Source organism: Oryctolagus cuniculus, chromosome 1 (assembly GCF_051225735.1).
Source record: "Oryctolagus cuniculus isolate XC-2025 breed Fujian yellow rabbit chromosome 1, ASM5122573v1, whole genome shotgun sequence".
NCBI classification, from domain to species: Eukaryota; Metazoa; Chordata; class Mammalia; order Lagomorpha; family Leporidae; genus Oryctolagus; species Oryctolagus cuniculus.
Window position 1 is genome coordinate 182390886 of NC_142867.1, and position 19154 is coordinate 182410039.

At 45.4% G+C, this 19154-nt stretch overlaps 1 protein-coding gene, 1 long non-coding RNA gene and 1 pseudogene across 9 annotated transcripts in view; 1 reads left to right on the forward strand and 2 right to left on the reverse strand.

The window, feature by feature from the left end:
• LOC149128782 (uncharacterized) overlaps nt 1-4294 on the reverse strand; it is a 43008-nt gene extending 38714 nt beyond the window's left edge. Inside the window, exon 1 of the long non-coding RNA XR_016223973.1 lies at nt 3561-4294. This is a non-coding gene — a long non-coding RNA (uncharacterized LOC149128782). The remainder of the gene's footprint in view (nt 1-3560) is intronic.
• A 76-nt stretch (nt 4295-4370) lies between these two features.
• The window catches only part of DENND4C (DENN domain containing 4C), a 127943-nt gene continuing 113159 nt past the window's right edge, over nt 4371-19154 (forward strand). For 4 of the 8 annotated variants that reach the window (XM_051857424.3, XM_002708081.6, XM_089317616.1 and 1 more), the window contains exon 1: nt 4371-4783. The gene's annotated coding sequence lies outside the window, so the exon portion shown is untranslated. The remainder of the gene's footprint in view (nt 4784-19154) is intronic. The other 4 variants (XM_089317629.1, XM_089317631.1, XM_089317622.1 and 1 more) reach the window with 3 other exon arrangements.
• On the reverse strand, nt 14491-15285 carry LOC103348090 (calponin-3 pseudogene; annotated as a pseudogene).

The window sequence follows — 19154 nt, forward strand, 5'->3', positions numbered from 1 at the left end:
CACATGGAAAATCTCTTTTCCTCTCTTGCTCTATGCCTATCCCCCCTTTGAAAAAAAAAGATTTATTTATTTATTTGAAAGTCAGAGTGGGGTGGGGGGAGGTGGGAGAAATCTTCAGGGTTCACTCTTCATATGACTGCAATGGCTGAGGCTGGGCCAATCCAAAGCCAAGAGCTTCTTCTGGGTCTCCTCCATGGGCGCAGGGGCCCAGGCACTTGGGCTATCTTTGGCTGCTTTCCCAGGTGCATTAGCAGGGAACTGGATTAGAAGTGGAGCAGCCAGGATTCAAACTGGCAACTAATGTAGGTGGCAGCTTTACTTGCTGTACCACAATGCTGGTCCCTGCTCTGCCTTTCAGATAAACTAAATAAATCTTCAAAAAAGAAAAGAGAGAGAGATTTATTTAGTTTATTTGAAAGGCTGAGACAGAGGCTTGGGTGGCAGGGTCCCAAGTATTGGGCCATCCTGCTGCTGCTTTCCCAAGCACATTAGCTGGAAGCCAGATTGGAAGTGGAGCAGCCAGTCAATAAGTCTACCGCACACTCAGTGGAAGGGGATTACACAGGGCATAAATACCAGAAGACAAACCATAATGAGAGGCTGCCTATCACATGTGTTGAATATTGATTACTGACCTGGCCTATTTAATATTTAGAGCTTACTATAATTAGCTTAATTCTTTATAAATATCATTTTTCTCACTTTACAGATGGGAAAAGGTTAGGTAACTTGCCTAAGGATGGAGTGGAAGAAGGGAAGCACAGACTGATCTATGCCAGTAGATCTCTCAGTTACTGTCTGAGAGACAATATATGGTAATATATTGGGCTAACATACTGGATTTACTCTGCATCCAGACGAGAATATGACAAGTGAACACATATATGTGACCCCTGTCCTTACAAGGAAATGTTTAGAAGTTCTGAGTACACTGAAGTACTCAAGACGGCAATGACTATGACCAGGCAGAAAACAGCAAGGAGCTTTTTAGCAGAATGTTCATATTCCTTCTTCAATAGGCTGAGAGATTCTTCCCATGCATTCTTTTATCTAGATAGGCTCAAGTGAAACTGTGATACTGGGGTCGTGCTGTGGTGTGGTGGGTGAGACCACTGCCTGCAGTGCCGGCATCCCATATGGGCGCCGGTTTGAGACCGGCTGCTCCACTTCCAATCCAACTCTCTGTTATGGCCTGGGAAGGCAGTGGAAGATGGCTCAAGTCCTCAGGCCCCTGCATCAGAGTGAGAGACCAGAAAGAAGCTCCTGGCTTCAGATCAGCACAGCTCTGGCTGTTGTGGCCATCTGGGGAGTGAACCAGTGGATAGAAGACCTCTCTCTGTCTCTTTGCCTCTGCCTCTCTGTCACTCTGCCTTTCAAATAAATACATCTTAAAAAAAAAAAAAACTTGATACTATAATGACTATAACAGTTTTACAAAAATAATTATTTATTTGAAAGGCAGAGTAACAGACAGGAAAGACAGAAAGATCTTCCATCTGCTGGTTCACTCCCCAAATGCCTAAACCACTGAAGATGGGCCAGGCTGAAGTTACTCCATGCAAGTCTCCCATGTGGATGGTAGGGAACCTCTGGGGCCATGGTCATCTGCTGCTTTCCCACTTTCCCTGGTACATTAGTAAGAAGCTCAGTCAGAAGCTAAGTAGTTGGCACTCCTGTTTGGGATGTAGTAGGTGTCGCAAGCAATGGCTGAATCTGCTGTACCACAACACCCACCCATGGATTAAAACAATTTTGTTGGCCGGCGCCTCGGCTCAATAGGCTAATCCTCTGCCTTGCGGCGCCGGCACACCGGGTTCTAGTCCCGGTTGGGGCACCGGATTCTGTCCCGGTTGCCCCTCTTCCAGGCCAGTTCTCTGCTGTGGCCCGGGAGTGCAGTGGAGGATGGCCCAAGTGCTTGGGCCCTGCACCCCATGGGAGACCAGGAAAACCATCTGGCTCCTGCTTTCGGATCAGCGCAGTGCGCCGGCCGTGGCGGCCATTGGAGGGTGAACCAATGGCAAAGGAAGATCTTTCTCTCTGTCTCTCTCTCTCACTGTCCACTCTGCCTGTCAAAAAAAACAAAACAAAAACAAAAACCAATTTTGTTGTTATTGGGATCTCCAGCTGCCCTCTCACTTTTTAGATAGTCAATTGTTTAGATATTAAAAATTATAACAAACTTATTTCAGCTCTAGGTAGGTAACTGTAAAGTTGAAAAGGTTGCTGAATCAAGAAACCCAATTGGTCACTTATATTTCTCACCTCAGCTGAGAAACTAGCCCCTAGACATACAGGTCCATTCTATGAGATTCTGGTAGAAAATGGCAATGACAATTTATGGTAAATCTATAAGGCAATTAAAATAGGAAAAATAATTTAAATCTCAAATCGTACATTGTAAAGTGAGAAAATTCAAATAGGACATACTGGCTTCTCTCATTTTTCATTTTTGTGAGTAGAAAAGCAAAAAAACCCGGGGTGGGTGCTGTGGTACTGTAACTATTAAGATGCTGTTTGGGATGCCAGTATCCCATACTGGAATGCCTGGGTTGGAGGTCTGGCTCCTTTGGATCCAGCTTCCAACATCCTGCTAATGGCGCATCTTGAAGCAGCAAGTGATGGCTCAAGTACTTGGGTTCCTTGTTACTCATGTGGAAGGTTCAATGTAAGTTCCCACTCCTGTCTGTAGTCTGGTTCTGCCCTGGCTGTTGCAGGAATCTGGGAAGTGAACTAGTGGATAGGAAAATCCATTCCTGCCCCTTGCTCTGCCTTTCAAATAAAAACAAACTTCTAAAAAGCAAAAAAGCAAAACAACAACAACAACAAAAAAAACCAACTCCCAAGCCCTGAGTATTAATGACATGCACCTATTAAGAAATCTTGATGTATTAAATATTTTAAAATTATTAGTTTATACTTTGAAAAAACGGGCAACCTAAATTTTAAAGCATCATATCCTTGTTTTGTCTTTTTTTTTAATTAAAGATTTATTTATTTGAAAGTCAAAGTGACTGGGTGGGTCTATCTACTTCCTCTGGTTTAGTTCCCAAATGGCTACCATAGCACCTGGTCCAGACAGGAGTCAGGAACTCCATCAGGCCTCCCACATCGGTGGTTGGGACCCAGATACACAGCTATCCTCTGCTGCTTTCACAGGTGCATTTGCAGAGCTGGATCAGAAATGCACCTACTCCAATACCTGATGGGCTGTTTGATAAGTGCAGCTTGAACGGCTGTGCCAGGAAAAAATGGCCCTAATTAGATCCTATTTAAAACATCTGCTGTCCCAATTGTCAATATCAATGATGGTTTCCAGGGATCCCCAAATGACTCCAAACTATTATTAAATAAGCCTTATTTCTATTAGTGTACACTTCTTAATTTTGACTGCTAACTGAATAAAGAGCTGAATAAAGAGCTCAAGTTATCTACATATGAAACAAACTTCAAAAATAAAGTGACAAAAGGGCACTTGGGAACCAGGTTTAATCTCACTTTTCAGCAAATACAAGGAGACAATCATTTTCAGGGAAATGATCATTTATGATGACAATACTCACCAGTCAGTCACAAATTTTGACCTGCCATGAATCTGTGAAGTTACTCGCCAAGTTTTTTGGCCAGGATGGAAAAAAAAAAAAAAAAAAGCTGCATTTTAAATCATGTATTTCTTCCCGAAGAGCTATAAATTAAAAATACTGTCAAAAACATTTTGGGAAATTTGCATTACGGCGAAAAGACTGCGTGAGTATGAGTAGATAAGGAGGCAGGAGACAGCTGAGTAGTTAATGAGCGCTTTCCACGTTTGGACGCCCATTCCGAAATCTCAGCTTAAGCAGCGAAACCGAGAGCCGCCGAGGACAGGGGCGCTGCACCGGGACGGGACCTCGGGCAGCGCGAGGCCGCAGGGTCTCCCTCAGGCTTGGCGCACCCCTCCACAGAGCCGTGCTGGGAATTCACTCCCAGTCTGGGAAGGAAACCTCACGTCTCTTTCTGCATTCTCCTGGTGGCCCTGAGCCGCTCGGCGTCACTTTCTCTGTCTTTGAAAACCCCGAGGAGGAGCTGCCGCCACCTGCCTAAGGCCAAGCCAATAAACCCACATCACACGAAGAGTCCGGGCCCTGCAGGAAGGGGTGCTGGCAGCGCCCTCAGAGCTTTCTCCTCAGCGGCTTCTGCCTGACCAGCCGCGCCAACGCGCAGGACCGGCTCGCGAGCTGCCTGGGTCGGGACCGCGCGGCCGGGGGTCCCGGCGAAGGCTCGCGCGGGGAGGCGGGGGCAGCGGCCGTGCGGCCTCGGCGCGCCTTGGAGGCGGGGCCCGAGCGCTGCCCCGCCCCCGCCTCCTCCTCCCCTCCCCCACGCCCTTTCCACCCGCCCCCGCAGTAGGAAAGGGAGAGGGAGGGGGGAGGAAAGTGCTGTTCTGTGGAAAGGGGCGGAAGGAGGGGGAGAAAAAAAGAAAAAGGGAACAGAAACATGGCGGTCAACTCCCGGGACGGCCGCACCACCCGCAGCTCCTAGATAACGCGCCGCCCGCACGGCCCGGCTCCCCGAGTCCGAGGCGTCGGTCTGGGCTAGCGCTGCCGGCCGTTACCCCTCTTTGCAGGCGGCGCCCCTGGGGACTCGGCCCGCGAGGCGGCGCAGGCGCATACGGACCCTGGCGGCGGCGGTCGGAGCAAGTCCTCCGCCCTACCCTGCCGTGCAGAGGGCGCCCAGGCCGCGAACCCGCGCTTTCATGCCCCAGGAAGAAGCTGCGTCGCGGTGGCGCTGAGTGAGGAGCAGGCAGCAGGTGAGTTTGCGGCGCCGGGCCGCGCTCCGAGGCAGTGAGGGCGCGGGGCAGGTAGCGACTCGGGGGCTGGGCTCCGAGTGACCGGTCCGCGGGGGGTCGCCAAGGAGGCGGGGAGTTGCGGGGGCTCGCGTCCCCGGCCTACTTTCTCCCCAGTTTCCGGAGGGTGGGGAGTCCCCGGAGCCTGCGGGATGTGGTGGGAGCGAGGCTGCTCCAGGAAGGGCCTGCTCGCGCTGTCTCCCGGGCCCCTGAGAACCTCTTGCGTTCGAGCGCGACCGAACTGGGCCCGAGGGACTGTGGGGGGGCCGCGGCCGCCTAGGCGGGGAGGGGCGGGAACGGGGTTCCCACGGGGGAGTTGGGCCCGAGTGGTCGGGAAGTTGGAGCGGGTGGGGGGCCTTTGGAGACCGAGGGGCTCGCGCGGAGCAGCGAGGGGGTGGGGAGAGAGTAGAGAACAGGGGCCAGGGCAGGTGTCGCAGGTGAATTGAGGGCATTTCCACTCAGCCTTACGGTGGCCGAACGTCAGGGCTTCTTTGTTGGGGGTGACTTTTAGCGAGGCGGGTTCCATTCAAGTTGGGAGTAACTAAACAGAAATTAAGTCTTGAGCCCCTAGTGCTGACTCCTGTAGAGCTGTAACTTTTCTGCACTGGGGATGCTGTCAGTTCTTTTTTTCTCCCCCTTTTCCGCTTCACAGGCCTTTTCCCTCCCCAAGACCGTGCTTCACCAGAACAAATAAGGAATGACCCAGTTTTTAAATAGTGCCCCCCCTCCCCCATTGTGTGCTTGTTTCACACGGGAAAACTGAAGGCAGTTACCGAAGTTACTTGTGCAGATGGGAGGGAAAGTGTCATCTCCAGTCTGTGTGCTTGTGCCTCCAGCGGAGATTGTCAAGCATTGTAGCCTGAGAAACTGACCCCCTGAGCTTGTTTAATTGTGTGCAAACCCATGTTAAGGCTTCTTCTCAGACCCAATTTACGGTAGGAATAGCTCTTCCCTCTTGTCTCCCTGTTCACAGGGTGAAGGGCATAGTAAGACTGAGAAAGGCGTCAGCGCTAAGGCGCTAAGTTCTCAGGAAATACTTAATTTCAGATGGTCACTTGTATTAAGCTATACAAAATGCAGAATTTTTTTTTCTGTTCATGGAAAGCGCAAAATTGCGAAAGAAAAACTTAATCTCTGTGCATTAAAGGTTACCTATGGAAGGAAAAAGCCAATATTGTCTACCCTCTTTAAAAAGGTTTTTTCTTTCTTTCCTTTTTAATTCGAAAGGCAGAGAGAGCGCGCGTGCTTTCATTCACTGGTTCACTCCCCAAATGCCCCCAACAGCTGGGGCTGAGCCAGGCTGAAGCCGGGAATCAGGAACTCCATCCAGGCCTCCCACACATAAGGTGACAGGAACCCAAGTGCTTGGACCATCAACCACTGCTTTGCTGATGCAGTTAGTAGGAAGCTAGATTAGAAGCTGGGTAACCTGGACTCAAACCAGCGTTTTGATATGGGACATGGGAGTTCCAGATGTGCCACAAGGCTGACCCCCACACTCTATTCTTTGTGTAACTATTAAATTGTTGATAAACTACCTTCTTGGCGTGAGACTGGGGACTCAGAAATGGACTTAGAATTGTATTCATGTACATGATCTACTTCTCATATAGGTTTGTTTGACTCCCATTTCTGGTAATGGCAAAGGTTTTTCTGCCATTTAGTCTACATTTCTTCCTTTTTTTTTTTTTTTTAAAGATGTGTTTATTTTACTTGAAAGTCAGATTTACAGAGAGGCAGAGGCAGAGAGAGAGAGTCTTTCATTCGGTGGTTCACTCCCCAAATGGCTGCAGTGGCAGGAGCTGTGCTGATCAGGAGCCAGGAGCCAGGAGCTTCTTCCTGGTCTCTAACACGAATGCAAGGGCTCAAGGGCTTGGGCCATCTTCTGCTTTCCCAGGCCACAGCAGAGACCTGGATCAGAAGTGGAGCAGCCGGGATACGAACCAGTGCCCATATGGGATACCAGCATTGCAAGCGGATGCTTTACCCACTATGCCACAGAGCTGGCCCCTATATTTCTTTTCTTTGTTATCTCTTTAGCATTTTGCAAAACAGTTGATTGTGATTATAGGTCTAATCTTTTGTGTTACTGATTTTAGTGAGCTGGTTGTATATGTGTTGGATGACTTTGGTAAATAGCACTTCATTCAGTGTATGCTGTTTAATTTGTTAATTTGGATAATAGAAAAGCTATGATGTTAGAATGTTGAAGTTGGGGAAATTTAAGCCTGTGTGATTTGTGAATGAATGCATTCTGATGTTGAAAGTAAATTCGGTATTTTGTACTACAAACTTGAGCTTTTAGCTAAAGAAATTGGCAGTAGGATTGGTATGTGGAGACATTTTTAAAATGCAAGTATTTTAAATTACAAGGAACTGCAGTAGTGTGTTAAGGCTCTGGGCATTCATGCTGCCAGGCTTGGAAGGTTATTTTGTTGAGGTGCTCTCTTATAATGAAACATGCTAATATTTAAGTAGCTAATTTGTAGCTATACACAAGGGAACTCACGGGATGAATAATAACAAGGCACCTTTCCTCTTTGCATATCTGTTAGGATCAAAACATCTCATATTTTCATTGGAGTTTCCTGCCAAGACAAATATTGGTTTTGTATTGGCTTTGCTGCTCAGTTTCAAAGTTAGGTTTCAGTCTTGTTGCTTGGACCTTAAGTACAGGTTGTAAAGTAAAAAAGAAAGCTGCTGAGTCAGTGGCAGGTTGTATCATTTGATCTTACTGATTGGCAAAATGGAATATATGTTGTAATTTGAATTTCCAATATGATATGCTTGTTGAGACTTAGATGGGAAGGGCAAATAAACTTTCATAAGAAATGAATTAAAATATTTTCTTCTTCATGCTAGTACTACAAATTGTATGACTTTCAGCTTGACAGACTTGTAATGAGATGGCTCCTTGGCACTGGGAAATAATTTGTTAGGAGTTAAAATTTGATGGGGGGGGGGCAGGTAGTTGGCCTTAAGATTCTACATTCCATGTCAAAGTACCTGTATTCAAATCCCAGTTCTGCTGTGTTTCCAACTTTCTGCTGCTGTAGACTCTGAGAGGTAGCAGTGCAAGTTCTTGGGTTCCTGCTTCCCATGTGGGTGACTTAGATTGAATTTTTGGTTTCCAGCTTAGTCTGGCCCAGACCAAGCTTGTGTGGACATCTGGGGAATGAACTAGCTGATGGCAACTCAGACTGTCTCTCAAATAAATAAAAAGTTAAGGAGCTGTCGCTGTGGTGCAACGGGTTGAAGCCCTGGCCTGAAACTCTGGCATCCCTTATGGGCGCCGGTTCTAATCCCGGCTGCTTCTCTTCCGATCCCGCTCTCTGCTATGGCCTGGGATAGCAGTAGAAGATGGCTCAAGTCCTTGGGCCCCTGCACCCACGTGGGAGACCTAGAAGAAGCTCCTGGCTCCTGGCTTCGGATTGGCTCAGCTCCGGCCGTTAAGGCCATCTGGGGAGTGAACCAGCAGATGGAAGACCTCTCTCTCTGTCTCTACTTCTCTCTGTAACTCTGTCTTTTAAATAAATAAAATAAATCTTAAAAAAAGTTAAAAGAAAATATTATTTTTAATAGATTTATTTACTTGAAAGGCAGAGTTACAGAGAGAGGAGAGAGAGAAAGAAACAAACAGATGAATCTTCCATCTGCTGGTTCATTCCTCAAATGACTGCAAGGGCCTCGATTGTGCCAGGCTGAATCCAGGAACTTCATGGGGGTCTAACATGTGGGTGCAGGGACCCAAGTACTTGGACCATCCTCTGCTGCTTTCCCAGGCTGGATTGGAGTAGAGCAGCAGGGACTCAAACTGGTACCAATATGGGATGCTGACATCACAGGCAGCAACTTAACCCAGAAAGCTAAAATGCTGGCCCCTAAAAGAAAAGATTATTTAAAAATTGAGTTAGGGGCTGGCTCCATGGCTCACTGGGTTAATCCTCCACCTGCGACGCCAGCATCCCGTATGGTTCCGGGTTCTAGTCCCAGCTGCTCCTCTTCCAGTCCAGCTCTCTGCTGTGGCCTGGGAAGGCAGTGGAGGATGGCCCAAGTGCTTGGGCGCCTGCACCCGCATGGGAGACCAGGAGGAGCCACCTGACTTCGGATCAGCATAGTTCCGGCCATTTGAAGAGTGAACCAATGGAAAAGGAAGACCTTTTTCTCTGTCTCTCTCTCTCACTGTCTGTAACTCTGTCAATTAAATAAATAAAATCTTTAAAAAATAAGAGTTAAAACTTGGAAAGAATTCTGCTTAGTACAGCTAGTACAAAATACTAGGTCTTTAGCATAAGATTTAGGAATTTCAAAATTAGATAATTTTATTAGTGAAACTTAAAATTTGGTATTGTGTGGGAAGAAGCTAGTTTATAAACTTGATTTCCTGCATATGTGAGTGTATGGCTATAATCAGGCTTAATGTGGTATTCGAAAACTTTAATTGGGAAGATAAAACATTAAAAGAAATTCAAAAGAAAAGTTTTAATTATTCTCACCTATTTTGTTTACATTTTTCTATAATCCTATGCTATATGTATAATACTAATTACTATTAGTACAATAATCCTTTCCACAGTTGCATCAATTCTTTGGTTACATTCACATAACTTAGCATATTTTCTCTGGTGCTGTGTATTACTGTTACTTTATGACTTGGTAGTAGTCTAAAGTTTCACAGTTTATTTGACCATTTCTCTGTCTTAACATTTTAGTACTCTTAACAGTTTTTACTCATTAAATAATGCTATAATGAAATCATTTTACCTATGCCAAATTACTTCTTTTTTTTTTTTTAAGATTTATTTATTTGAAAGTCAGAGTTACACAGAGGAGAGGCAGAGAGAGAGAGGTGAGGGGGTCTTCCGTATGGATGCTGGTGCTGCAGGCAGCGGCTTAGCCTGCTTGCCACAGCACTGCCCCCCCCCCCCCTTTTTTTAAGATTTAATTATTTACTTGAAAGAGTTAGAGAGAGAGGGGGAGAGAAAGAGGTCTTCCCTCTGCTGGCTCACTCCCCAGCTGGTTGCAACAGCCAGAGGTGTGCTGATCCGAAGCCAGGAGCCTCCTCCAGGTCCCCCAGATGGGTGCAGGGGCCCAAGGACTTGGGCCATCCTCCACTGTCTTCCCAGGCCACAGCAGAGAGCTGGATTGGAAGTGGAGCAGCTGGGACTGCAACCAGCACCCATATGGGATGCCAGCACTGCAAGCGGCAGCTTTACCTGCCATGCCACAGCACCGGCCCCTCTTTTCTTTTTTTGATATTTATTTATTTGAAAGAGTTACACAGAGAGAGAAGGACAGGCAGAGAGAGAGAGAGAGAGTCTTTCATCTGCTAGGTCACTCCCCAGTTGGCTGCAACAGCAGGAACTGCACTGATCCTAAGCCAGGAGCCAGGAGTTTCTTCTGGGTTTCCCACATGGGTGCAGGGGCCCAAGGACTTGGGCCATCTTCTACTGCTTTCCTAGGCCATAGCACAGAGCTGGATTGTAAGTGGAGCAGCTGGGACTTGAACCGGTGTCCATATGGGATGCTATCACTGCAGGCTGCAGTTTTGCTTGCTATGCCACGGTGCCGGCCTCTATTTTTTTTTTTTTTTTTGCTTGCTGTGCCACTGTGACATCAGTTTCAGGTTCTTTTCAGTTTCAGGTTCTTTTCCTCAGAACCTTTGCATGAACTATTTCATTTACGTGTTACCTTTTATGAGAGACCTTAACCATCTGTTTGGGAGATCAGTTATTATTTATCATAGCACCTTTCTATTTTATTCTGTAGATTTCCTTTTTTCCCATTTGTTTTTCATGTTTGTTCTGCTTATTAATTTGGCAGTTATATGCAGTCTGACCCCTTTTTTATAAGTTTAGGGATATATCTGGTCTCTCTTTTTCTGTTCCATTGATCTATATGTCAATTTTTGTACCAATGCTTTATTATCCTTTTTTTTTTTTTTTTTAAAAAAAAAGATGTTATTTATTTATTTGAGAAGTAGAATTACAGACACAGAGGTCTTCCATCTACTGGTTTGCTTCCCAAATGGTTGTAAAGGCTGAGTTGGGCCAATCCAAAGACAGGAACAAGAAGCTTTTTCTGGGTCTCCCATGCAGGTGCGAGGACCCAAGGACATAGGCCATCTTCTGCTGCTTTCCCAGGCCTTAGCAGAGAGGTGGATCAGCAGAGGAGCAGCTGGGACATGAACTGGTGCCCATATCAGTTGCCAGTGCTGCAGGCGGAGGTTTAGCCTACTATGCTGCAGCACTGGCCCCTTTATTGTCCTTATTGCTGTTTCTTTATAGCAAGCCTTACAGTGTATGTCCTCCAACATGTCATTTATTTTAAACATTCTTTTACATGTTTTTACAGAACACGTTCATATTTGTAGAATTTAAGATTTGAGGGTGGATATTTTGGTGCAGTTGGTTACCCTGCTGTTTGGGATGTGTTCATCTTCTATGGCTGTTCTGTTTCTAATTGAGCTGCCTGTTAGTGTATCCTGGGAGGCAGTGGTTGATGTCTCGCGTATCTGTGCCCCTGAGACCCAGAAGGAGTACCAGCATCTTAGCTTTGGCCTGGCCCATCCCTGGTTGTTGTGGGTATTTGGGGAGTGAATCAGTGGATGGAAGATATTTGTCTGTCTCTCTATCAATTTCTCTCTCACTGTGCCTTTCAAGAAACTGTACATAAATAAGCAGTTAAGAGAAAATAAGTTTGTATTTTTATTTTTTGAAAAAATGTTGCATTTTATTTGAAAGGCAGCTGGAGAGATATCTTCCATCAGCTGGTTCATTCCTTAAATGCCTCAACACCTAGGGCTGAGTAAGGCTGAAGCCAAGAGCCAGGAACTCCATCGAGGCTTCCCATGTAGGTGGTGGGGACCCAAGTACTTGAGCCATCGTCTGTTGTCTCCCATGGCTTGAATTATCAGGAAGTTGTATCAGAAGCAGAGTCAGGACTTGAACCCAGGCATTCTGATATGGATGTCCCAAGTGCAGCTTAACCTGTGCCACAATGACCATCCCTTAGCAGTGTTTTTATAATTTTCATTTCATAGTTCTTATACATGTTTTGTTCAATTTATTTCTAAGTATTTCATGTTTTCTGATGCTCTGATGCCAGTGTTACTGTTTGTTTAAACTTATTTTTCTGCCAATAGTATATAGAGATAGAATATATAATTATATTTTTAAAGATTTATTTATTTGAAAGGCAGAGTTAGAAGAGAGGAGAGAGAAATCTTCCATCTGCTGGTTCATTCCCCAAATGGCTCCAATTGCTGGAACTGGGCCGGTCCAAAGCCACTAGCCAGATGCTTCTGCCGGATCTCCCACATGGGTGCAGAGGCCCAAGCACATGAGCCATCCTCTGCTGCTTTCCCAGGCACATTAGCAGGGAGCTGGATTGGAAGTGGAGCAGGCAGGACTTGAAAAGGCACCCATGTTGGATGCCAGCATTGAGCTTTACCCACTATGCCACAATGCTGGTCCTGAATATATTTTTTCTGTATATTGACTTCATATAGTACCTTACTAAATTCACATTTTAGTTTTAGACCCTTTTAGATTTCTTAGGATTTCTTCACAAATACTCATAATTCATGCATAGAAAGTCAGTTGTACATCTTCATTTCTTTTTTTCTACCTTAATTGCCACCATCTAGATTACTGCTGTCAGTGAGAAATATAATTTAAGCCATATATGTCATTTTAATTTTCTAGTAGCCCCACACTAAAACAAGTAACAATAAATGAAGTTAAATTGAATACCTTTTTTTGTTTCACTACATCCAAATATTATGCAGCTTATACAGTAGTTTCTTTGGGTTGCTGTAATGTTACCCCAAACAAGATGATTCCTAAGCATTAGAAATTTGTTCTCTCACGGTTCTGGAAACCAGAAATCTAAAATGGAAGTTATGGCAGGGCATGGTCCCTCCAAAGGCTTTAGGGAAGAATACATCCTTGCCTCTTCCCATTTCTGGGAATAGCTGGCAGTCCTTGGATATTTAGACTATTTAGGTTTTCTGTTTCTTATGTCAGTTTTGGTAATTTCTTCCTATTTTTTTCTATTAGTTTTGATAATTTCTGGCTTTTAAAGAATTTGTTCATCTGAGTTGAAATCAGATTTTTTTCTTTAAAGATTTATTTATTTATTTGAAAGTCAGTGTTACATAGAGAGAAGGAGAGAAAGAGAGAGAGAGAGAGAGATAGAGAGAGAGAGAGAGAGAGAGAGGTCTTCCATCCGCTGATTTACTCCCCACTTGGCTGCAACTGCCGGAGCTGTGCCGATCCAAAGCCAGGAGCCTGGAGCTTCCTCCTGGTCTTCCACTTGGGTGCAGGTGCCCAGGGACTTGGGCCATCTTCTGCTGCTTTCCCAGGCCATGGCAGAGTGCTGGATTGGAAGTGGAGCAGCCAGGACTTGAACCGGCACCCATATGGGATACTGGCACTGCAAGCAGCGGCTTTACCCACTACACTACAGCACCGGCCCCCGAAATCAGATTTTAAAAATGTTTATTTTATTCATTTTTATTTATTTGAGAGTCATGTCTTCCACCCACTGGTTCACTCCTCAAATGGCTGGAACTGCCAGGTCTGGGCCAAGCTGAAGCCAGGAGCTGGGAACTCCCTTTAGGTCTCCCATGTGGGTGGCAGGGACTCAATAATTGAGCCATTATTTGCTGCCTCTCAAGTACATTAGCAGGAAGGTGGATGACAGGCAGTGGGAGAAGATTATTTATTTGAATGGCGGAGTTATGGGAAGAGGAGGGAGAGAGAGAGGAAGAGAAGAGACAGAGAGGGAGAGATTCTCCATCCACTGACTTATTAACCAAATGCCCATGATGTCTGAGGCTGGGCCAGTCTGAAGTCAGGAGCCCAGAGCTTCTTCTGGGTCTCCTACATGGATGCAGGTTCCAAGTACTTGGGCTATCTTCCACTGCTTTCCCAGGTGCATTAGCAGGAAGCTGGATTGGAAGCAGAGCAGCTGGGACTTGAACCGGTACGCAAATGGGATGCTGGCACTGTAGGCGGCTGCTTTACCCACTGTTCCACAGTGCTGGCCTCATAAATAGATCTTAAAAAATATGCAAGAATCTTTAATAAAAGAATTGGCTGTACTCCCGTTTCACAGTATTCCTTTTTACTTCACATGTAAGTTATTGATTATCCCATAGGATTTCTGTAACTGTTTAGGGAAGAGACAGACAAAGCGAAAAGGAATGTATGCAAGGCAATTTCTTTTCTAGGTATAATAAGTTTAATAATTTTAGGGTTACATGATAAAAGTTATTCAAGGCTAGCTTGGTTCTCCCTGAATAAGAATAGTGTACTAGGATCCTGTGTAGTAGGTTAAGTCTGTATCTCATATGGGTGCCAGTCCAAGTCCCATCTGCTCCACTTCTGATCCAACTCCCAGGTAATGCCCCTGGGGAAGCAGCAGAATATGGTCCAAGTGCTTGGGTCCCTGATGAAGCTGCTGGCTCCTGGCTTTTGCCTGGTCAAGCCCTGGCGATTGTAGCCATCTGTGGCGTGAACTAGTGAATGGAAGACTGTGTCTCTCCCTCTGTCTTTCTGTAATCTGCTTTTCAAATAAATAAAATAAATATTAAACAAAACAAAAACAGTGTACTAAATATTAGGCTCCTCTGTATGATTCTAGCAATCACTGCCTTGGTCATCACACTAGTAATCCCTAGGGTAGTCATCCTAGCACTCCGATGATACTTACCTGAGTATTCTGTCTAGGAATTGCTATCACTGATTTGTAACCCATTTGTTCCTATGTTTTGGCTGTCTTTGTGAATGGCAGACTCTGGTGGAGCAGCACAGTATTTGGGATAATTTATTTGCTGCCCAAACCTGTGTATACTCATTCCTTCAAGGGAAGTAGCTTTCTTTGTTCCCTACTGTAGTGAGATCATCGAGTTGTCCATTGGCTATAGAGCTAACTTCTGATTGTAGATACCTCTGATGCTAACATTCCCACTTGCCTTTTCATTTGCAAACCAGTTTTACTTTGGCCAGCTTTAGTTTTCCTTCATCAAAATGTCTTGTTTGTTTTTTTGCATAATTAACTTCAGTGTCAATGATTCTATGGATCCTTTTGTGTTTTAGGCTGACCCTCTAGAGCTACCAACATAGTCCGAATGTGGGTCGTATTTCCATTCTCAAAAAGATCCTCTTTGAAACACGTTATGTGGCTTCATGCCATATACCTGAATAGCTTTTAATAAAGTTGCCAGTGTTTCACATCTGAGGCCAGTTTGATGAGACCTTGTTAACCTTCCTCAGTGAGCCTTGCTTTAGTTGCTTATGAACTTGCAGAGAATAATGCTGTTCTTTAAGCCCCTTGGAAGGTGGTCCCAGTACTCATGCCTGTTACCTCTTCTATATAGAAGATCTGGAAGATCTTTTGTCTGATGTTAATACTTGGATGCTGTCTTGTTCTTGACATTAGAAAGGGCCCTCATTGAAGTGGGTCAGCAGTGGGAAGAGGCTGTGCTCTACCACTCAGCTTTCTACTCCTGGCCCTTGACAAGGAGCAGCTCCCATAGGGCATGCTATTGGGGGCAGGAGTGTGGGTGGTTCCTGAGTGACTTGGTCTGTCTGGGTCCTGCAGAGGCTTGTGGTCCCTTCCAGATCCTTGCTTGCTGCCTGCACTGTAGCTCTGAACCATAAGTTGTCTTTTTTATAATTTTTTTAAAACTGCATACAATAACTTTTTTTTAAAAAAAGATTTTATTTATTTATTTGAAAGACAGAGTTACAGAGAGAAGTAGAGACAGAGAGAGTCTTCCATCCGCTGGTTCACTCCCCAGATGGCTGCAACGGCCGGAGCTGGGCTGATCCAAAGCCAGGAGCTTCTTCCAAGTCTCCCATGTGGGTGCAGGGGCCCAAACACTTGGGTCATTTTCTACTGCTTTCCCAGGCCATAGCCAAGACCTGATCAGAAGAGGAGCAGCCAGGACTAGAACTGGCACCCATATGGGATGGCGGTACTGTAGGCAGAGGATTAACCTACTGCACCACAGCCCTGGCCCCTTTATTAATGTTTTTAAAATTAATTCCATTCCAAAGAAGATATTCTGTATAATTTACATTACTTTAAATTTATCTAGACTTGTTTTATATATCCTTTGAGATCTATCATTTTTTGCTCCATATTCTTTGATTTTTTTTAAGATTTCATTTATTAGGCCGGCGCCGCGGCTCACTCACTAGGCTAATCCTCCACCTGTGGTGCAGGCACACAGGGTTCTAGTCCCGGTCAGGGCGCCGGATTCTGTCCCAGTTGCCCCTCTTCCAGGCCAGCTCTCTGCTGTGGCCTGGGAGTGCAGTGGAGGATGGCCCAAGTGCTTGGGTCCTGCACCCGCATGGGAGACCAGGAGAAGCACCTGGCTCCTGCCTTCAGATCAGCGCAGTGCGCCGGCCATTGCGCGCTGGCTGCGGCAGCCATTGGAGGGTGAACCAATGGCAAAGGAAGACCTTTCTCTCTGTCTCTCTCTCTCACTATCCACTCTGCCTGTCAAAAAAAAAAAAAAAAAAAATTCATTTATTTACTTGAGTGGTAGAGTTACAGACAGAGGGAAAGACAGAAAGGTCTTCTATCTGCTGGTTTACTCCTCAAATGGTTGCAGTGGCTGGATCTGGGCTGATCCCAAGCCAGGAGCTTCTTCTAGGTCTCCCACGTGGGTGCAGGGGCCCAAGCACTTGTGCAGTCTTCTACTGCTTTCTCAGGCCATAGCAGAGAGCTGGATCAGAAGATGAGCAGCCAGGACTTGAATTGGTGCCCATATAGAATGTTGGTGCCATGGGTGGAGGCTTAGCCCACCATGCCAAAGTGCCGGCTGATGTTCTTTTATTGGATATATGCATGTTTAAATTTTTTTTAAAGATTTATGTTATTTATCTGAAAGTTAGTGTCACTACATAGGGAGATAGAGAGGTCTTCCATCTCCTGGGTCACTCCCTAAATGGCCACAACGACCAGGGCTCATCCAGGAGTCTGGAATTTCATCCAGGTTTCCCACATGGGTGGTAGGGGCCCAAGCATTTCGACTGTCTTCTACTGCTTTCCCAGGTGCATTAGCAGAAATACTGGGTCAAAAGTGGCGCAGCCAAGACTCTAACTGAAATGGTACTGTGATATAGGATGCTGGTTGTCACAGGTGGCAGCTTAACCTGCTGTGCTAGCCCTAAGGTAATGTAATTTTACAGTGTTTTTGATCACCCTAGAAAGAAACCTTGTTTTCATTAATAGTCACTCTCCAATCCCCTTCTTTCCTACTCTAGCCCTAGGTACCCAGTAGGTAATCTGATTGCACAGATTGATTTATTTTGGACATTTGACAAAAATTAAGTTCTGTAATATGCGATCTTTTGGGTCTGACTCCTTGCATTTAGGAAAATGTCTTTGAGGTTTATCCATATTGTAGTATGTATCAAAGCTTCATTTTTTTTTTTTTTTTTAAGATTTATCTATCCATTTGAAAGGCTGAGTTACAGAGAGAGAAAAGGAGATATACAGAGATCTTCCATCTGCTGTTCACTCCCCAAATATCTGCAACATCTAGGGCTGGGCCAGGCCAGAGCCAGGAGCCTCCTCTGGGTCTCCCATGTGGGTGGCAGGGGACCAACACTTGAGGCCATCTCCAACTGCTTTCCCAGGTGCATTAACAGGGAGCTGGATCAGAAGTGGCGCAACCAGGGCTCGAACTGACACCTATATGGGATGCTGGTGCTGTAGACCGCAGTTTTAATCTGCTGAGCCATAGTGCTTGCCCCAACTTCATTCTTCTAAAAAAAAAAAAAGTTGTGACAAAATTTATATAATATAAAATTTACCACTTTAGCCATTTAAAATGTACAGTTCAGTGGCATTCAGTATTGTGTCGGTGTTATGCAGCTATCCCCACTATCTAATTCCAGAATATTTTTGTTACTCTAGTGAACCCTTTAAGGAGTCACTCCCTATACCCTTTTCCCCCAGACCCTGACAACCACTAGTTTACATTCTTTCTCTGTGGATTTCCCTATTCTGGATATTTCCTATAAGTGGAATCAAATAGTACATCATCATTTGAGTCTGGTTTCTTTGACTTAGCATAATGCCTTCCATGTTCAGTAGTATTTCCATTCCTTTGTATAGCTGGATACCATTTCGGTGTATAGAATTTCCACCTTTTATTTATCCATGACTTGATGGACATTTGGGTAGTTTCCACCTTTTGGCTATTTTGAGGAATGCTGCTGTGGACATTTCTATAGAAGTTTTTATGTAGACATATATTTTTGCTTGTCTTTGTAGACCATTGAAATTCAGTGAAATTATTGATATGGTTGGTTTGAAATCAATTATCTTACTATTTGTCTTCAACTTGCCTTCTTTATTTCTTTTGTTTTTATTATAAAGATTCATTTGTTTGAAAGGCAGAGTGATGGATACAGACAGAGAGATCTTCCATCTGCTGTTCTATTCCCCAAATGGCCACAATGGCCAGGGTTGGGCTAGGCCAAAGCAGGAGCCTGAAAGTCCATCTAGGTCTTGTGGGTGATAGGGACCCAAGCACTTGGGCCATCTTTCACTACTTTCCCAGGCACATTAGCAGAGAGGTGATCAGAAATAGAGCAGCCTGGACTTCAACCAGTGTTCTTGTGAGATACTGGTATCATTGATGGTGGCTTGAACCACTGTGCCACAATGATAGCCTTTTAGTATTTTATTTTATCGCCACATTGTCTTGTTAGCTATATGTCTTTTTTTTTTTTTTTTTTTTTTTTTGACAGGCAGAATGGATAGTGAGAGAGAGACGGAGAGAAAAGTCTTCCTTTTTGCCGTTGGTTCACCCTCCAATGGCCGCCACGGCTGGCGTGCTGCGGCCAGCGCACTGCGCTGATCCGAAGGCAGGAGCCAGGTGCTTCTCCTGGTCTCCCATGGGGTGCAGGGCCCAAGCACTTGGGCCATCCTCCACTGCCTTCCTGGGCCACAGCAGAGAGCTGTCCTGGAAGAGGGGCAACTGGGACAGAATCCAGCGCCCCGACTGGGACTAGAACCCAGTGTGCCGGCGCCCCTAGGTGGAGGATTAGCCTATTGAGCCACGGTGCTGGCCTGTCTTTTGTTTTTTTAAGTAGTTGCCTTAGGGCTTATGATATGTGTATTTAACTTCCTATAATCTACCTTCAAATAATATTATATGCAGTGGATGATTAGCCCAGGTTAAGATGCCTACATACCACATTGGAGTAACTTGTTCCTGACTCCAGCTTCCTTCTTGTGCAGACCCTGAGAGGCAGCAGAGGCTTTGAGAGGCGGAGGCAGCGTTTATGGCTCAAGGAACTGGATTCCT